Raw genomic sequence first — 20832 nt, 5'->3', positions numbered from 1 at the left:
GGGGAGCAGAAGTTTTGCTGTTCAATTACACAATCCAGCTATAAATCCTGAATGTCACTTTGTTATTCTTTTGTATTGTATTATATCCAGTCATGGCTCTAGCTTGTAAAAGCTCCAGCAAGCTGTTCAAGTAGAATTTGTTTATCCATTTTATCATTTAGTTACATTTAAAACCTTATTGCAGCCTTCCAGTACCTAAAGGGGGCCTACAGGAGAGCTGGGGAAGGGCTTTTTACTAGGGAATGTAGTGATAGGACGAGGGGTAACAGCTTTAACTGGAAGAGAATAGGTTTAGAATAGATACAGGAAGAATTTTACTGTGAGGGTGGTGACACACTGGACAGGTTGCCCAGAGAAGTTGTGGATGTCCCATCCCTGGAGGTGTTCAAGCCAGGTGGATGGGGCTTTGAGCACCTGGTCTAGTGGGAGGTGTCCCTGCCCATGGCAGGGGCATTGGAACTAGATGATTTTTAATGTAGCTTCCAACCTAAACCATTCTATGATAAATTGAATGTGCCATGTATGCAACTCCAATGTAGTCAAACTTGTTGGCATATAAGATAGATTTTAGATTCTACCAAGTATTAAAGCAGTAATAGTATAATGAAGATAGCTTTAATTAAAAAAAAAAATAATAAAATCAAGTTATATTTTAAGCCCTGTGATGGAATGCAATTCAAATGCCTGCTTAAACATACTGTAGTATACAAGTGCATTTCTGAGTCAGAACCTATCAGAACAGGCAAATGTAATAAAAGGCAAAGTTATGAGAGTCTGTGAGTATTTCAGAATGCTCTGGTTATGGTTATAAGTCTGAGCTGAGGTTGGACTTCGAGTACGACTTAACTCAACCAGGTCTTTAGGTCTGAATTTTCTTGGGGGTCTAATAGTATTTTAATACCTTTAATTAATACATAGCAGAAATCAGGTCATGTGCTGCCCTTCCATTTCTGGCACTGACAGTTAAATCATTCTGGTCAGTGGAACAATTCCTCTTCTGAGGCTGGAAATCATTGGTTTTTAATGATTCAGTCTAGAATTTGACCGTTGGTTGTCATACAAACAGGTACCAGAACAGTTATTCAGAGATTTGTTTTTTCACGTCCACAGAAAAACTTCTGTTGTTGACCAATCATTGGATCATGTCACAGCAGCAAAATTTCTAAGTGTGTTTGACAGAAGAGGCCAAGCACCTCATCTTGAATATTTATTTACTGTAAGAAAACGCAGCATAAACTGTTCAAGTGAAGACTCCACTTCTAGAACACGAAGATAGCAGGTACATTAAATATGTTAAGAATTAGGTTGGATGATACTGGTATCAGTAACATTGGTGCCGACTTGATTTCTTGCTGATGTATGATGTGGTCTTCAAAACGCAGCTTGTTTCAAAGAAAATATCTTATTTTGGGTCCTCATCCTCTACTCATTTACAATGCATTAGTAAATAATGAAGTGTGACAGCAGCAAATATGTAACATACAAACCTCACAGTACAGCTATTGTTACCTGGCAACCGCCCAAACAAATAGAAACATCAGTGAGGAAATGCAGTTTCCTCAGACTTAGGCTGTGATTGATAGAGGAGTAGAGCTTCATCTGTAGTTAGAAAGCTGTTACCACAAACCTTTAAAAGGCAGAGTTTGTGCCATAGCTGCATTGGATGGGTGGGTAGGTAAGTAGGTATTGAGTAGATAGATAAATGTGAGTACATTCTACATACCCAGACATCTCTGTTATGTAAATATTTCCACAAATAAATATTTCAAAAATATAAAAATAAACAGGTGTATAAGTCTTATAATTCACACTTCTTTCATTACTGGAGGGACTTAACTCTTTTAACCAGACACAAAGCTATGCTGAGTTTTATTTCTGTCTGAACCAAACCAAACCAAACCAAACCAAACCAAACAAAACAGCAAAATCCTATGGCATTGGCCTTAAGAAAAAAATGCAGTGTGATCCTGACGCTATGTCACATATGTCACACTTCTACTTTGTGGTTTTTTGTGACAGAACTAAGAATGTTTTGTGTTATATCTGCTTTTATAATTAGCTAGTGACAGCAAGGCAGGCAATGTTTAAGAAACAAATTCCACCTTCTAACTACATCAATTCATGGAGTCATCCTTGTTTTTTCTTCTCCTAAGAGTGTGCACTAAGAAAACAACACAATTAACAAAAGAAGAAAAACTCTCTTTATGTAGTGAAATGCTACCAAAGTGCAGGTGCTAGGATAAACCGTGCTATACTGGGGACCATCCAACTTCAGTAATACCAGTACTTGAGGATGAAAAATCAATTAGTTTGAGTGGTCTCAGATTTCAGGCTTTTTAAAAAGCTGTGCGCTTCCATGCCTAGTAATTTAAAGACATTGCCAATGGCACTCTGAAAGGTAGTGCTTAGTCTATAATCACAATTTCAGTGAGGAAAGCAGAAAAACACTGAGCAGATCAGCTGTGAAGGAACAAAAAAAACCCAACTACGAAAAACATTATCAGACAAGAGCTTTCCCATTACAGATCATTACATGAAGTTTCTAGGGAAATATCAACCCTGAATATTTTTACAATGTCTTTGCAGATTCTTCTGTAAAATATTTTTTTCTTTTTCTTTTTGTGTAAAAGGTAATTCAATCACCTTACTGGAAATAAACATTTGACTGCTCATGCCCTAGAGGTTTGAAATACTGAAGTAATAGAAACAAAGGACTGTTTTCTTCCTGTTGTTTCTTTTTTTTTTAACTCAACTATGTGTCTTATAGCCAAAAGAAAGAGGAAAATCTGGATCTCCCATTTCTTGCTCTTCAATGTCTTCTTCATCAAATGTTAAGGCTGTGTGGATCCAGATATTATGGGGTTTTGGCCCTTATGCAAAATTTTATTTTCATCTCTTATAATTAAATTCTCTGTTTCAGTCTTAATTGTTGCTAGCAAATGTGACTCGAGACCTGCCTTCATGATACTTCTAACCTCTTACGTGATTTGTGATGAGAAAATATTTTCACAAGACTTTCCTGTGATTTGTGCCAAGGCTCTGGGCATTTGTTTTTAAGAAGCTGGCAGAGCTGGCAAGAGCCTATAGTAGTGATGATTTTCTCTTTAGTTCTTAAAAGTCCAAAACTGTGGTCAGGCCTAAAGTCCCAATCTGACCTTGGAGTGGATTCGGGTATGGCTATCTCTTTCACAGTCCCCTAGTTACAGGGGAAGAGACACCCGGAGCTTGAAGCAGGAGTTTGAACCTGGAATTCCCAAATCCAGTCACATATTTTCCCAGCCCAAATCAGAATTTAAATATTTATATGACAGTGGAATGCTTCCAACAGGCATGATCAGAGGAGAAAATAAATAGCTTGGTAATTTCCTTCATGGATACTATGTTCTCATAAAATACTTTGTTTTTCACAAGTCCACATCTGCTAATGAAAACCCATGTTTTTGGAATTTTTGGGGGCCAGATCTAATATTCTTGTGTCGTGCTATAGCTACTTTTGTTGAAATTGTAGTGTTGCAGAACCCATAAGTGTAACTGTATTAGACGCAGAAGTGCCATCAAGGTTTGCATGAGGGTGATCTGGCATGCTGAGGCAACGAGGCATAAGTGGAAACAGAAACTTGAATTGCCTGTATCACATCCCTGGGGTGTTGTGAGGCAAAGCACAGCTAAGCCATGCCTCCAACACTTCAGATCTCAGGAGTATGTTATCCAATTATCTCATGGCAACCACCCCTTTAGGGCTCTCTCTCTGCTATTAGGAAACACTTTGATGGTGGGTGGAAAAAGATATTTTTGGAAGTGGAGGAAGAAGTTGTTTAGAGGAGAGAATTACTGTAATCGGTGCATTGTGTTGCTAAGTTGGAAAAGAGAGGCAAAACGTTGTTCCAACTTTGTTGGCTCTGGTAGCTGTTAAGAAAAAATTCTAGCAATTTCTCCAACATTTCAGGAGAATTCAGCTTAATTTTTTTTTTGTAGATGACAAAATTATTAGGTGTTGTAAGAAACTGAACAACCTGCTGTAGGGTAAGTTCACCAACTAAGTTGTGTAACTGATTTAGAACTCACCGACTTTTCCTGCACTCCCGCCCTCCTACAACTGTGATGCAACTATCTCCTCTCTCCACAGTACTGTAGGTTCTGTACTATGCAACACTGACTGCTGTAAGACGACATTATACTTTACCACAGCGACAGTGCTTGTTACCCACATCTTAACACCGGCAGTTGCAGTCTTGCTGTGACAGTGTGATAAAATTATGAAATTCCGCACACATCTCTGGCAAAGGGCACGTACAGAAACACTGAGACAGGGGCAGAACAGGTTGGGACTAAAAGAAATGAAAGTTGGAGCTCAGCCTCCCCTTAAATGTGAGGAGAGGCAAATGGCGACAGTTGCTCACCGCTTCTGCAAGGCTTCTGGGCTATGCCACTGTAAGTTACCCAGGGCGCATGTTTCACCTATGCACCCTTATAGACACGGGCCCGATTTGGAGGCAGCATCGCAGCCACTTTGCAGGGGTAGTGGTAACCCCTAGCTATTTACTCGGCTAACCAGGGAAAAGTTGCGTTTCTTCCCCCACCATATGCCGCAGAGTTACTGGACGAGAGAGTAAGCCCTCAGCTCAGATGGTTCAGCACAAAGTCCAGCACCCCGGCCTAAAGACACTTCTACTGGTGGTTTGATAAGCTGTGGCCTTTCGACTGAGGCAAGTTGAAGTAGAAACATTGTCTCTTTCAGGACGACTCTGCGTTAGGGTGGCAGAGAGTTGGAGCTGACAGTAACTAAATCATCTCTAAAGATGATTCACCATAGCTCATCAGCCATTGCTGTAAGTTTCATAGCTTGGTTAACTATGGAAGCTTATTGGAATGTTACAAATTTTCACATTATCCACCTTTTTTTCACCCACTTACGGTAATGGTAATGCAACCCCTCCCTAGGAAGTCCAGATTTAAATCTAAATTTGGCTTTGTGTTTTCACACTCTATCAATTTCCTTTTTTGTTGATATTCAGTAACAATGGATCTTCTTAATGAAATTTAGATTATTGCTTCAGGGACGAACTCTTGAAATACTTTGCCTATTTCTCTGTTCAAGATTGGCTGGATATCCCATTGTTGGCCTCTTGCTAAAACAAGCAAAAAATATCAGAGATACTGAGCTTTAGAAAAGTTTTAGTCAGCAAAGATTCTAACAGGCCATTTCCTCATTCTCTTGAGTATTCCCTCTCTTCTTTTAAAGCCAATTGAACTTTTGGGATCTGGTGACTATCTGTAAATTACATGCTGATGCAGCACCCCTTAGCTACAGCCCAGGAGAGTTTCTGAATCTGAATAGAACTCTCAAATTTCTTTCCACACAGCTACAGAACATACAGCTTCAAATTCCTGCTCAGATTCGAATCCCTGTTAGAGCACGGGACAGCCAGGAGGAAGAATGCAGGAGGCCCCTCGTTATCATGGAGCTAACTATGATATACGCTATGTAGAAGCTCTTGACATTCTTTTTTGTGATTTCCATGCTCAATAATAATGCATGACAAGATTTAGACTGGCACAAGTATATTGTCTGTCAAAGGTGCTTCGAGATTTTATTTGGCTGTTAGTCAGCTCACATTACTCCAGGCTGTTTGATACACAGAGCACAAAGCAGCTTAACACTGTTGCTATTAACGTTCAAACTGCACTGAAAACACTTCATTAAACAGCCTACTGCAGTGTAATTGTTTAATAATATTTTGATTAGGTTGTTTAGTAGACAATCCTTGCTGTAAAACATTTTCTTTCTGTCAAGTGACTCTTTGGGAAAAGGCAGTACCAAAATGCTCAGGATAGATTTATTTAAAAAAAAAAAATGGAGTCAGGAAGGCTCAATAATTCTTTTTTTTATTTTTGGTTACCTTTTTTGTTGTTTGGTTGTTTTTCTCTACAGTATTTATGAAACCTATTAAACTTTAGATGCTGTTAGGGAAGATCTATTCCAACTCATTATGAAAGAAGTGCAAACACAGACTTCTTAAAACACAGACCACAAATCATCCAACTGATCTATTCAGGAATCTTGATCCAAATTCATTGTCCTTCCAATAATAACGTGTAGAGCATTTGCCAATGTCTTCAGGCCTGGCAGATTCTCGTAGGAGTTATGGCCTTCTTAAAATAGGACAGGGTTCTGGTTTTCGCTTTGAATAGATATTTGGATAGATATTGACATAACAATAACAAAAGTACCTGACAAGAGTTGCCATTGCTAGCAATTTCTCAGAAGCAACATGAAAGAGTATGCAAGTCTTCCATGGAATGAAGTATAAGATGATCAGAAAAAACTTAATTTACAAGAAAGAACTGAAAATCTTTATTTAGTTAGTCTAGCAAAGCATATATACAGTGTAAAGTACACACAGAGGAATGAATGGGTATACAGTGGGCAGCAATGGGCTGAGAAAGAGAATATTCCTGAGCTTCGGTAATGTGTAGTTTTGGAGTAGACATCCAGTGAGGCCAGTAGGAATAAACCAACCAACCTGCTTTTTGAAAGCTGCAAACTTAAGGAGGTGGCTATGTGATATGGTGCCTGTGACAGCAAGGCAACGACCATGATGACCTAAAATGCTCTTTTCTATCCTGTATTTCAACAAAAGTGAGACCAAAGCATGTTCAGAGGGTACTAACCGTTGAGCTGTCAAGACATAAAGCATTGGAACTAATTATCAGGAAATGATACATTTCTAGAAATGTATCTTACATTTCTAGAAATATTTTATCTAGATCACAGAATATAATCGTGGATTAAAGGTAGGAAGCTCACATTGCTGCTGTTGTGCTATGCCTGTTAAAGGGTTAGAAACCTTTGGTTTCTGTGATTGACATTTGTCTCCTCTTAAGAAACACTAACTTCATAAACAATGATTTTATAAAAAAGTAAAAGCTTATTCTGTTTTGTGGATATATATATTTTAAAAATGTCTCCTTTATTAAATAAATACTCTCTAAAAACTACTACACTAGCTTGCTTCCTGCAATATCTGGGGGATATATTGAAATTAGTGGGCAGTGAAGTGCCAAGAGACTTCCAGCTGTCTTCTTTCTGGCTTTAGCAGGGCTTCAGCTGCAGACTAGTGAGCTCAAACACTAGGTTGGCAGCAGGTAACTAGTCAGTGTAGTTGGCTTTGATGTTTTATCTGTCCAGTCATCTGATGCTGTATCTTCTGGAGCTGTGTGTTGGCACAGTCTAATAGAAAGATCTCTAATGTGATATGACAGAATCCTTTTGCACTGTTAAGACTGTAGAGCATCAACAGCAACTGCCATTTATATTTGTGAAATGGGACTTTTAAGTGGAAACCACATGTTAAATTCATGGAAAAAATAAGCTCCGGATTTTACTTCCTAGAAAAAAATTCACTGCAATGTTTTACTTGCAAGCTCTGCAAAGTCATGCCAAGATCTAGTTTTAATTGTTTCTCCCTGAAGATACCTGCAAAGAGAGTAAAATCCTGTTCAGCGTTGTTCCTCTTGTGCCGATTTTGGCCAGCAGATAAGGAAATTAGAGTTACAATTCTTTTCATGCTGCAGCTTTCCCTCTTCTGCCTAGATTCACAGTCAGAGGAGGGCTGAGAAAGCCAAATATGCTACTCCTCTGTAAAAGCAAGTGAGAGTGCTGATAGTTTATCCTCAAACAACAAGTAATATAAAGATTATGCCATATCGTATCAATAGAAATTTCAACGTATCTTAAGTGGTAGCTCTTTGTAAGTTCTCAGATGCCATAGAAACAATTAATACAGTAAAAATATCTAGCCAGAGTTGATGGGGAGGACAATATCCTCATCTTTAGCTGACAGAGGAACAGCTGGGGGCAGGAGAAGTCTATAACCTAAGAAGGTGCAGTCTCTCGGGCTGATATTGGGACATTTAAAGGCAATGAAATTCTCCCAGGTGAAGACCTAATACTGTAACGATGTTCAGCTTTGATCACTCTTCCTTCTTCTGTGCTACATCTATTTTACTTTTAATGATGGTATTGCTTTATCTTTTCAAATGCTGGCTTACCTGTGGGGCCTTCCTCAGAAATCTTAACAAATATGAGAATTAATTTTGCTTAATGTTGCTAACTTTTACTACATCTATCATATGCACCATAAACAGACAGATTCCTTCAAGTAATATGACACAAAATGTTTCAGCTTCGTGCAACAGATAATAATACATGCATCAAATGTTCTAAAAATATTTAGATTTTCCTAGTGGGAAATTGAAAAACTGGGAAACATATTTCACTGAAATATATCTATGTGTCTATGTATCTCTATAAATACATATGATTTCTTATTTATACAGTGTAGGTTTTCATAATTGTTTACATCTGCATATATTAAAGATGCATTATAAATAAATGCAAGTGTCAATATAAGGAAAAATATTCCATCAAATCTGTAACTTCATCAATTTTCAGAATTTTTTGATTAAGAGATTTAATGATTAAGCTGATGATTCAAGAGAGAAGCCATACTTTTGAGTTCTTTGCTATGATAAAAAAGCTTTGCAAGAATGAACTTTGGAAAGTTCATTTAAAACATCTTCTTTGGTCCTCCAAATTTATGAAAATGGGCATAATTTTAGGAAATAATAGAGAAGGTCATTACTTAATTAATCTTTGTTAAAGTGATTTGCTTTATAAATGGGCATATTTTAGAATTGTTTGGTAAAAGGAAGAAAAGAGACTCTCCATTTTGGATATAGAATTGGCTCACTCCAAAATATGTGTTTGCTGGTCCGAAAGGTTAAAAAAAATGAGCAGCAGGGAAGTGTGCGATTTGTCTTTCTGTAATCTGAAAAGGGGGAGGCAAAGAAGAATCGATAGCATTGTGCAAGTATGAAAAATGGTACTGAAAAGCTTACTAGAAGGCACCATTCAGCAGTCTTCCACCGGGTTGGAAGTAAGGCCGGTATTGGGCTTATACATCGATAAGGAGCAATTTGGTCAGATACTAGAAAGATTGCTTCTTACTATGAAGATATTTAAACCTTGAAAAAGATTGCCAAGTAAAGCTGTAGAATTTCTGTTCCTGGATGATACTTTAGGGAACAGGTTGCTCAAACATTTGTTAGGAATTACTTTTGCAATGGGATGGAAAAAAAAATTTCTTTGTGTTCCTTACTGTTGAATATTATATGAGCTTCTTCATCCTTATCACCTCTAGCTCTTTGCTTCTTCCTATGACTGATTTCTTCTGAGCTTAAATGGATTGCCCCTTAAACTCAGGAAAGTTTTAAAAGATTAAAAAAAATATAAACCTGTATAGGAATATACTCTTGTATACCACACTGGATAAACATGTAAATTAATTTTGGCCAGAACTAATATTTGTACAGTAGTAGTACCATATGGCTTTGCATTCCTTCATTATTATCTTACTCTGTTTGTATGTTGTTAGTCAAAAACATGGTCTTTTAACAAGCAGGGCAAAGTAACCTAAAGTGCTTATGCCAGTCTGGTATATGAACAACTCTCTCACACTGTACACTTGAATTAACTATAATAATAAGTGACACTACAATGACATGTCAATGAGTGATGTCTCTTATATAGATTCAAACTCTGATTTTGGAGGGTTTGTTGTGTTTGTTTTTTTTTTTTTTTACCTTATTTAGGTAAAAGTTAAAAGCATTTTAAATAAATACTAGAGGGTTCTGCTCACACATATGTAAGTTTATATTCTGAGGAGCATTAGAATGCTTTTGTGCTCACTTGCATGCTAATAATATTAAAATACTCTTCCAGTTAATATTAAAATACTCTTCCACTTAATAGTAAAATACTCTTCCATTTACCTAGTTCCACTTCACGTCTATTTCTGGTGAGGTGTCTAGCGTTTGGATGAAGTGAGCTTCCCAGCATGCTATGTAGCCCACAAAGGTTTTTCAGATACTGAGTTTTCATATATTATAAATATTAGCAGTAAATTTTACAACAACAAGAATGTAGCTGGCATTATGCTAATAAAGAGTGTTGTATAGATGATGTAGTTTGCATTTCTATATAAAGTGCAGTGTCATGAGAATGTATGTTTGTATGAATAGTTGTCCATCTCCTGGGATCAAGTAAATGTTGTGTTTCATTAAGCTGTGCATTATGAATTATCTTAAAAAATAAGTGAGGAAAAATATTAGTAGTCACCAATGACTTATTAAACTAGAGGATGAGATTTAATCCTCCTCAGTCATGCATTCATAAGCATGTACATCCATGCCTATTTTCAAAAATTACAGCCCTGGTATCTCTGAAATCAGTGACAAAACTGCCACTACATTATATACAGTTGTGATTTTAATGTGCTGCTTACAGTTTATGGGGCTCTTTCTGAAAAATAATTAAAGAAATAATCAAGGGTATCTACAACAACATTTTTGTCTCTTGAGAAAGCTAATCCTTAAACTAAAACTTTCAGAAATGCACAGACAACAAAGCACTACTGCTGCTAGCAAGTTATTCACACCAACAGTCCCCAAAAGCTAATAGTACAGTCTGGCCACAGATCATCCTGTGGGATTCCCTTAGATGTTAAGGCCAAAATTTCAGTCTTGCTCACTATTTGGGGAAGGGGAAGCTTCTTAAAATTTACGAGACATAAAAACATAATTACAAAGCTATACAGTGGCAGTAAATAGTGACAGGACAAAAGAGACAGTGAAGAATGAGTAGCCTACAGAGAGTCATCTCTTTTCCAAAGATTAAAAAAAAACCACAAAACCCATAAATACTTTCCAGTACTTAAAAAAATTAAATAATTTCTTCACCACAAAGTCTTTTATTTCCTTCCTTTTAAAATTTCATGTAATTCCGGTGCTCGGCCTTTTGCCCATATGATTCTTCATGTCTACTCTAGGGCTCGTTCCAGTACTTCTGGTAGCTATGCAGAGGGGTTGTACAGGTTTGCTATTGTATAGGTTTGCTATTTTCCTCTCATTTTATTTTCCTTCCACTTCTCATTGTTCCACTCAATCTTGCTTATTCTTTTTGGTGTATTTTATGGCTTTTTTTCTCCTTTATTTTGAATTGGCTTATCTGAATGTTACATATCCTACAGTATGAAAAGATTACACTAAATTTTCCAATATCTAGCACTTCTACCAGCATTAAATCTTTCCTCTTTTATGCCTCAATAAGTGTTAACATTTTATTTTAACATGAACAAAAGAGAATTCCTCTCAGCATAGCAAAAGAACACTCAAAAGACACTGACAACACACATAGATAATTTACAGAATAATATTGATATCAGCCTTTGATCCTTTGATCTATAGCAGAAGTAGCCTGGTTCTTAAAACAGGGGTTCTCACCTAATGAAAGATGGTCTACTTCCAGCATTAAATCTACTGATCTTTGCTTTTTTTTTCAATTGTACTGTTTGCATTTTATTCACCAAGAAATGGTGAGGGTATGTGTACAGTGTACTTTCTCATCCTTTAATTATTTTTGCCACCAGTTTGACTTGATTTTTTTTCACTTTCTCACAGGCTGTCATGATATTTATCCTAATCTAGTTATACTGCTATATCTAAATAAAACACATATCTCATGTTATCATTTATTAACAGCATTCACCTATTTTTCATTTTAAAGGACATTAATTTCCCTGAATACACACAAATGTTCCTCTTCATAACCTTATTTTTCTCTTTTCAAGAGTGGGTGTCTCCCTTTTTAGTGTTTCAGATGGATTTGCAAGGAAAGAGTCATTCAGAAGCTTTCAGACACTTGAGGTAAATTCTCACAGTAGTGAGGGTGAACTGGGACAAGGAGCACATTATGAAAAAAAAATCTCCTTAAGTTTCCTTGTCTTGGAGAATGATAGAAATAAAGTATAAAATCTGGCATCTAGTTTCTATTGGATCCAATTTCTCAATGCGTTCAGGCCTTCTCTGCCTTTCTGCATCAGTGCCCAGCTCGCAGCTCATCTCCCCTTGCATTCATGACACAGTTCTGTTGTCAGATTTGGCAATGTCTACCTGGATCATCTCATAATCCATAATGCCTCTTCTTCTTAGATCAGGAATGTGATTTAGAGGGGGATCTCTCAGTCATACTCACTTACTGCGCTCTGGTTTGCTTTCTGGAGAGATCTTAAAGAGCATGAACTAGTTTCCTTTTAAGAAGTTATGTGTCTATCCACAAATGGATATTTATTTAAAAAAAAAAAAACAACACCAAACCCAAATCTTGAAACGTGGTTAATGTTGATATGAAAACTTAGCACAAACTCTTCTGTTTAGCAAATGTTTTCCTATTGTTCTGCATGTCATGAATTAAACACAGTCTTATCTTCAATGGATCTTCAGTGTTCTCTGAATTTCCCATGCTGACAGATGAAGCTGAAGTTTATGGTGCTGCAAGGTTTTGTTTTATGAAGCTATTTTCTCAGCTTAATGGGGAGGAATTCTGGGAGTGTCAAGCAGGGAAAGAACACAACACAAAGATAGCACATTTCATAAAGAGAGGTTTTTCTGGGTAGATTTTAATCATATTGGGCACTGCCTTGTTCTAAAGGATGTCACACTTTAAGAAAAGGCCGGCCTGAACATAGACTGTTTACTTTTAGGATCTACTTTTCCTTTAAATTCTTTTATTTTAAGTGATATTATTCTTTAAGAAGCTCAAGTCATAGATGTGACGTGATTGTTCCTGCAGGGGAAAAACTGCAGGTGCTAAATAGAGGATAAACATTGTGTGATCTCGGATAAAAGCAGAAGAAACAAAAAAAAATATTCTGCCTCGAGAGAGACAGGCTAGCTTGAAACCCAAGACTTAAACGAGTGATCCTGAAAAGCATGCGTGGAAAAAGTAACAATCAGACCAGAAAATATGACAAAGCAAGATTTGTGTTTCCCTTAAGCAACCTTTAAAGATCAAAAGTACTGAGGAAAAAGCCTCATTTTTTCACCGAGGCAGGGGAGTAAATACTAACAAATGAGACACACTTACCTGCAGCCAGCCCATATCATATCTTGCTCACAGGTGGTAAAAGCAGCAGGACACGTTCAGCTCTCTCGCAGGACACAGACATTTAGGTTCAGATATTTACGTGCCATTTGCTATCTTTTGTGACTGAACTTTATGCAACGTTGCTCAAAGAAAAGTCTGCACTCAGGTTTTCCTTCATCACCTTCACTACTGAGGATAACGAATCCAATGTGGGTTTTCTAGAGATTATTCAAATTGAAGTTTAAGCATTATCAAATATATTAGGTCCTCTGCTTTATGTGTCTCATGTTGGAGTTTTATGATTTGCCCTGTCACTTTTTGACATAGTGCCAAGAAGCCAGGTGCAGAAATGTCTGGGAATCCACCACACATTGGGAGTGATCCCACATTCTCAGACAGTTAGACAAAATACAGAACTATAATTCAAATATTGAAAAATATATCTTGTTTATATCAGACAAATGGTTAACATTCCTTTCGTTTTATTTTCCCTTTGATTTTGATATAATAACCTTACTGATGAAAGAACACTACTAGATGCTCAGGTTTCTCTGTAACCAAATCAGTAAACTGTTTTTGATGATGTCTAGCTGTAATGGAGGTTTTCACTGAGTAAGGACTGCAGAGTTCAGTCTGAATAAAATAGGTAGACAAGGAATAATGAATGAAAGATTTTGAAAAGAAGCCTAAGAGACACAATAGATCAATTGGATCTGGATTTCAATTTCTCTTGGATTTGGGTCCTTAATTCCCTTAAATTGCTTCTGAAAAGCCTAGCCTTAGACATTTCCATGATCGGACCTGTAGCAAAAGTTGGGTTTGTTTTTTTTTTACATTGCTTTGCCTACATTATAATTTAGATAACAGAGACAAACTTGAAGAGAATAGTTGCAGGAATTCTTCACTTGGATTTACCAAACGTATAAGGGATTTCAAATTTTCTACAGGAGCTAAGTAGGTATTTCACCTAACCTAGGAGTATGGGATTAATCCAAGCCTCAATGAACTAAGCATAAAAGATCCCAGATCCTTTTTGTATGTGTTATGGTGGTCAAACTGTATTAAGGTGAGGAAATTGATTACAAACAAAAGCATACAAATGAACAAAAACCATCACAGTGAAATAAGAAAAAAGTAGTAAAAATATTTCTGTCCTACCCTTCTTTTTCTTGCCCATCACTTACCTGTGGAACTTCTTGGAAGGCTCTTGGAGCTGAGCTTCAAACAACAGGACATTCAGATGTCTTAATAAGAAAACATTGATAACTTACTGACTGGCTGAGTTATGGTATCTCACACATATCTTAGACCAGCCAGCTTTCAGCTATGTATACTCAAAAGTAATGCATTTGCTGTATCACATTTCCATGGTTCAACTCCTTTTATTTTGTTTATTTTTTGTTTTATTTCTGGGCGTTTTTTTTTTTTTTTCCTTTCTTCTGATGATGACACCTATTTATTTAAAGCATTTTTCTTGCCTATGAATCTTTTCATCCAAGAATTTCACTTTTTCCTTTCCTTCTTCTTCAGAACCAAACAGCCTTTAGTCTCTAAACTAAAGAAGAAATCATCTCCACATATGTTAATGAAATAAAGGAATACAGCAAGATCAGAACTTCTACATGGGGTTTCTGTGGCTTTCTTTCACTCATACCTCTATGATTCATATGAAAGTACAGTGTGGTACATTTAACTCCTGACACCAGATCTGTGGAGTGCCAACTAGGGGGATATTTTAAAAATTCCATTGATATATATTATCTACTTCAGTAGAGGAAACAAAACTAAAGAAATATTCCAACGATCTAAAAGATATTTTTCAAAATTATTTAAAACAAATATGACTGTTAGTATCAGTTCTTCATTTTAATATAATGGAATTTACATCCATTAGGTATATCATAAAATGCATTTGATAACAGGAGACAAATCTTAGAGAGATTTGTGAACAAAGTACACAACAGGCTGCTACTGATTCTGATAGAACAGAATTGTCATGCTAATCACACCCGAGCACTTCCTGACCTTAAAAATACAATCACAAATCTTGTTGCATCAATCAGCATGACAAGTCTATTACACTCCGATGAATAACTGATTATGCCAGTCACTGCATTCACCACACTGGGCTGAACATTCATTGGTTGATGGTCCTGAATCATTACAGAATCTATATTAGGCTATATTTCACAGGAGGCTACATTTCACAAAAGAAGTGAAAGGGAAAACTAAGAACGAAAAAAGAAGAATTAGAAAAAATACAGAGTGCACAATTTTGATTAATAATTATGACCTGCATGTGCGACAAAAAAGCCCTAAGATTTCAGTATTATAATAGATATTGACACTGGAAATATCCAACCATTGTGAATCAAACAGCAGGATGGAAATGGAGAGTATGCCCACAAGAAGGGTAGCCTGTAGGTTGAAGTATTCCTCAAGTTTTGGACTAGTGACTGAACAATATTTGCCCGTTAAGGGAACTAATAAAATCTATAAGAATATTCATTATTGAAAAAGAAAGGAATTCAGAATTAATAGAAAAAAATAAAGAAGAAGCTAAAAGTGTATACTTTGCAAAAATTGCAAATTGCAAACAGCAAATGGTTCTGATTGCTGTAGATTTTTTGAATTCACTTACAAACTTTTGTAATGTAGCCTACACATATCTATCGAATGGGCAAAAATAATTCACATTTGATCTGCTTGAGGGTAGGATGGCTCTACAGAGGAATCTGGACAGGCTGGATCAATGGGCCAAGTCCAGTGGTACAAGGTTCAACAAGGCCAAGTGCCGGGTCCTTCACTTGGGTCACAACAACCCCATGCAGCACTACAGGCTAGGGGAAGAGTGGCTGGAAAGCTGCCCGGCAGAGAACATGGGGGTTTTGGTCAACAGACGGCTGAATATGAGCCATTGGTGTGCCCAGGTGGCCAAGAAGGCAAATAGCATCCTGGTGTGTATCAGGAATAGTGTGGCCAGCGGGAATAGGGAAGTGATCATCCCCCTGTACTCAGTACTGGTGAAGCCCCATCTCGAGTACTGTGTTCACTTTTGGGCCCCTCACAACAAGAAAGACATTAAGGTGCTGGAGCATGTCCAGAGAAGGGCAACAACGCTGGTGAGGCATCCAGAGCACAAGTCTTATGAGGAGCAGCTGAAGGAACTGGGGTTGTTTAGCCTGGAGGCTGAGGAGAGACCTTATCTTTCTCTACAGCTACCTGAAAGGAGGTTGTAGCGAAGTGGGGGTTGGACTCTTTTCCCAAGTAACAGGCGATAGGACAAGAAATGGCCTTGGGTTACACCAGGGGAGGTTTAGATTGGATATTAGGAAAAACTTCTACACTGAAAGGGTTGTCAAACATTGGAAAAGACTGGCAAGGAAAGTGGTGGAATAACCATCCTGGAGGTATTTAAAAGACATGTAGATGTGCTGCCGAGGGATGTGGTTTAGTAGTAACTTGGCAGTGTTAGGTTAACAATTGGACTTGATCATCTTAAAGTTGTCTTCCAATCATAATGATTCTATGATTCTATAGTATCTGTTATTCTTACTGCAGGCAATGTTTAAAGCCTGCACGTTTTCAGGGGGAATGCAATGACAAAATTAAACTTAATTAATAGGTAAATCTTAACCATAATAGCAGATAAGCTAATAAACAGGAGAAGAGTAGTGCTTAGGAGGGGGAAAGAGTTACTATATGTTTTTATCAGTAAGCTTTCTGTACAAATACAGCAGTCAAATGAAAATTCACTGTGGTGTTCCAATTTAACCCAGGTCTTAAAGGTGAAGTAGCCTTATTTGTCCACCATCCAAAAAGTTAATACAAAGTACAAATTATAGAACATATAAAGATACTTCTTAGTCAGTGGTCTCCTTTGCTTGGTTGATCTCCAAGCCGTCTCATAAATTTTAGGAGGCTGAGGGGAGACCTTATCACCCTCTACAAGTACCTGAAAGGAGGTTATAGACAGGTGGGGGCTGACCTCTTCTCCCTGGTGACAAGTGATAGGACAAGAGGAAATGGGTTCAAGTTATGTCGGGGAGGTTTAGATTGGATATTAGGAAACATTTTTTCACTGAAAGGGTTATTAAACATTGGAATAGGCTGCCCAGGGAGGTGGTGGATTCGCCATCCCTGGAAGTATTTTAAAAAAGGGTAGATGTCATACTTAGGGACATGGTTCAGAAGTGGCTTTGTCAGGGTAGTTCATCGGTTGGACTTGATGATCTTGAAGGTCCCTCCCAACCTCAGCAATTCTATGATTCTATGGTTCTACTGAGTCTTTTAGTTTGAGAGGGCCTGCTGTACTTCATACTATTTTGGAAAGCAGAAACCCTTAGAGACACCAAGCCAAATGATACAGTGCTAGCTCAAGAAAAAACCCTCTATATTAATATCTGAGAAAAAAAAAAAAGAATGGAAATAATTTTTATAGTGTCATTTTTGCATTCCTGCTGCCTCGCAGGAGACCCTGTACCACCTAGATAAATTCAAGGACTTCAGTCAGTAACATGCCTTCAGTAATATTTACAGGTTAAGTTCAATGTGTGTGAGAGTGTGTTCCAAAAAAAAAAAAAAACAAAGAAAAAGGTAAGGTAGGCCCCTATAGCTGCCAGTTTTTAAAGCTTAGGAATGAACTATCTGAAAAATATTATTCCTTTCTATGCTCTTGGCTGTTTCTAGTTATTACTGGCTTGGAAAAATCTGACAGCTGTCACTGAGTGTCATCTACTCATCTTGTTTTCGGTTCTTACTGCTGTTTGCAGGACAATTCAGAAAAAGAGTTTGAGGACAAACACAGCTAGCTCTGTGGAACTGAAACTTATATATGTTGTGTTTACAGCTCTCTTCAGAAGTGCAGCTCCTGAAAGAAATATGAAGGTAAAAAAATACTTTACTATAGTCCTGTTAGTCAAGTACATAGTAAGGTTTATGTTGGAGTATCAAATCTGTCTGTTCATTGAGTCTATACATCACTTATGTACACTATGTATAAGTCACACAAGCGATGTATGGAACTACTCTTGAAAGGCAGAGCTGTGAAATGGAAATCTAGCTGTGGTCAGGTTTTGCCAGAACCCCACCAACCCTAATTTCTCTGTGAAGCAATTCTATGCATGTTCTAGCCTGCAGCTAAATAAAGGACAAGCTAAGAATCAAGAAAAAGGACATAAGACAGGCCCTTCATTTCAGAGTCTGAATTCTAATTTCAAAAATGTCAAAGCAAATGGAAAGTGATTTTTATTTAAATAGAACCATGGCCTTGGCTAAAGATTTCATGAAGCAAAGGTAGGAGCAGAATGCCAAATAATCAGGCAAGGAGGACAATATGGGAAAAAAAGAAAAAAAGCCAACAGTTCATATTACCAGAATTTATTGCAATTTGCTACATATTTTTTCAACATTAGGTTATACTTTTGTCAAGAGTGTTTAATGAGCTTTCTAGGAGACAATGTACAGCTTCAACAAAAGAAATTGTCCTGGAAGTCTTTTAACTCCAGTGTTGTGTCAAGTCAGACTGAATGACCAAAGTGATCCCTTCTGACACAAGATCTATGTTTAGTAACCTTATGGTGTGGCTATTAGGCACTCTCAAAGACTGAGCACTTGGTTTGAAACATAGTACTCTAGAGTATTATATGAGCAAGAAAAATCAGACAACAAAGATAATTTGGAATGGCTGACCACCTACAGAGAATCTCAAGGGGGCAGATGTATTAAATTCCTAGCTATTTTATCCTCTGTAACCAGCCCTGGTGCTACTCATTCACAGCAAGAAATGTCATAAGCACCTTTGCCATGCTGTAAAAGGACAGACTTTTAAAATTGACAGGGGACTACAGTCAGATAACTCATAGCTTAGGTCAAGATTGAAAACTCAGGCTATAGTAAGAACCTTCAGCTGAGACTCAAGAGACATCATCTAAAATAATAAATGAAGAGAAATAAAAAAAAAAAAAAAAGTCACACTAATTGGTGCAGTAGAATTCATGGGATGCCAAAACTGAAAGAGTTTCATTGGCACTGGTGAGTTTACAATGAAATAAATGTTCAGAAAAGAACAATCCAAGTGCTTCAAAGGAGACAAAATTATATTTTGGTATACAATTTACTAAAAGATTGCCAAAAAAGTATGCTTGCATTCTACAATATTTGGTGTGCACAAATGCGAGATAAGGGGTGTATGCTTCAGTAGAATGAAAGCATAAAGTTAGTAATGGTGAGATTTACATATTGAAATTAAAATCTTTTGTACAATGAGATCCATTGACTGCTGTATTCATTTTTCCCAAGCATATGGAAAATTCCCATTGTTTGATATATTTAACTTTATAGTGGACATAAGTAGTTGTGACAGGAAGACGAATAAAAAGAACTAACAGGTTTTTTTCCACTTATGTCTAGGGTCAGAAATTATTCTCACTGGTCTACAATCTTATTGAAGGTAACTGAAATTATAAAGGTGTAAGCAAAATAATGAATCCTACACTTTCCACTGGGATGCACACGAACTAACTTTGGTTCCTATCTTCCCATCCAGGAAAGGAACATAAGGAACTTGGAGAAGTCAAGGTGAGAAATTTATTGAGAAATTCTGAGAATGTCTCACTATTGGATGATTGAATCCAACACACTCTATATCAGTTAGATATATAGTCTCCAGGTCATTCCCCTGGATGTGAAGGCCTTGCTGATGTCAGTGTTTAATAGTAAAGATAAATAAAGCCTACAGATAAATCAAATAAATTTTCTATCAAGTGATTTACAGCTGTATGGAGAAGCTGACAAAAGATGTTAGACTCTTATGAAAGTTAAAGATCAATCAGATCAATCACAAGTACTTAAATTTTCAGAGGATTTTTTACTAAGTAGAAATCAGATTCGTGATATGTTTATTCACATTGAAAAGTGGTGGTTTCAGAGTGAAATTTAATATATCTCAATTGAGGCAAGTTCTTGTGACTGAAATCAGTGCTAAGTAGAACTCTGGAAATTATTTGATTAAATGTTTTGATTTCTAAAAAACGGTCAGGTAGAGAAATATTTTTTGAAAATTATTTTTAATAAATGAAAAAGAATTTTTGAAAAAAGATTTTAAAATCATGTTCCAGTTTGGATATTTAACTTATTTCTTATTTTTAAGTAAAATTAAATATTTGTTTTTGGATAAAATTATTTCCTTTTTTTTTTTTTTTGTTATTTTGTAGTATTCTTTTGAGGCTATAAAAATTTATTAATCTACCTTAAAAACTGTTATGCACAATACTTTGAACTTCACCAAAAAAAAACCCCAAACATAAAAGCCTCTCACTTACTTGTCTTCAATTCCATAATACATATTTGCTTCTCTTAGATAGTATTATGGGCATTTTTCAGAAGAGGTGAAGTCACAGCAGGTTACCAAAGATCAAACGATCATTTTAAGTTTATGCTAGAGAAAGGATTAGAGATCTCTGGGGTAAGAACTGACATATATGTTTGTACAATGACAAGAGCGTTTGGATATGTTCAGGTGGTACAATAAAAATATAAATTTTGTGACACAAACTTTTTGTACCACAGATCATGGTTCTTCAACTCAATACTTAAAAGGCTATTGCTAGAATGAACATTGTGTTTCAGCAATTGTTCTCAAAAACCGTTCTGACGTGGATTTTGTCTTTATTAAACAATACAGGGGAGACTTAATTGGTTGTTTCAGAGACATTCAGACCCTCCCAAATCATTTTGTCTTCATTGACAGAACTGGGCAGAGTTGTACAGAGTCATTGGAAAATAATAACAACACTGTTGCATTTTTTTAAAATTTGTTTATTTTTTTAATTAATTGGAAAATGAGG

Source organism: Vanellus vanellus, assembly GCF_965231255.1.
Source record: "Vanellus vanellus genome assembly, chromosome: 3".
Lineage (NCBI taxonomy): Eukaryota > Metazoa > Chordata > Aves > Charadriiformes > Charadriidae > Vanellus > Vanellus vanellus.
Note: the sequence above shows the minus strand (reverse complement) of the source record.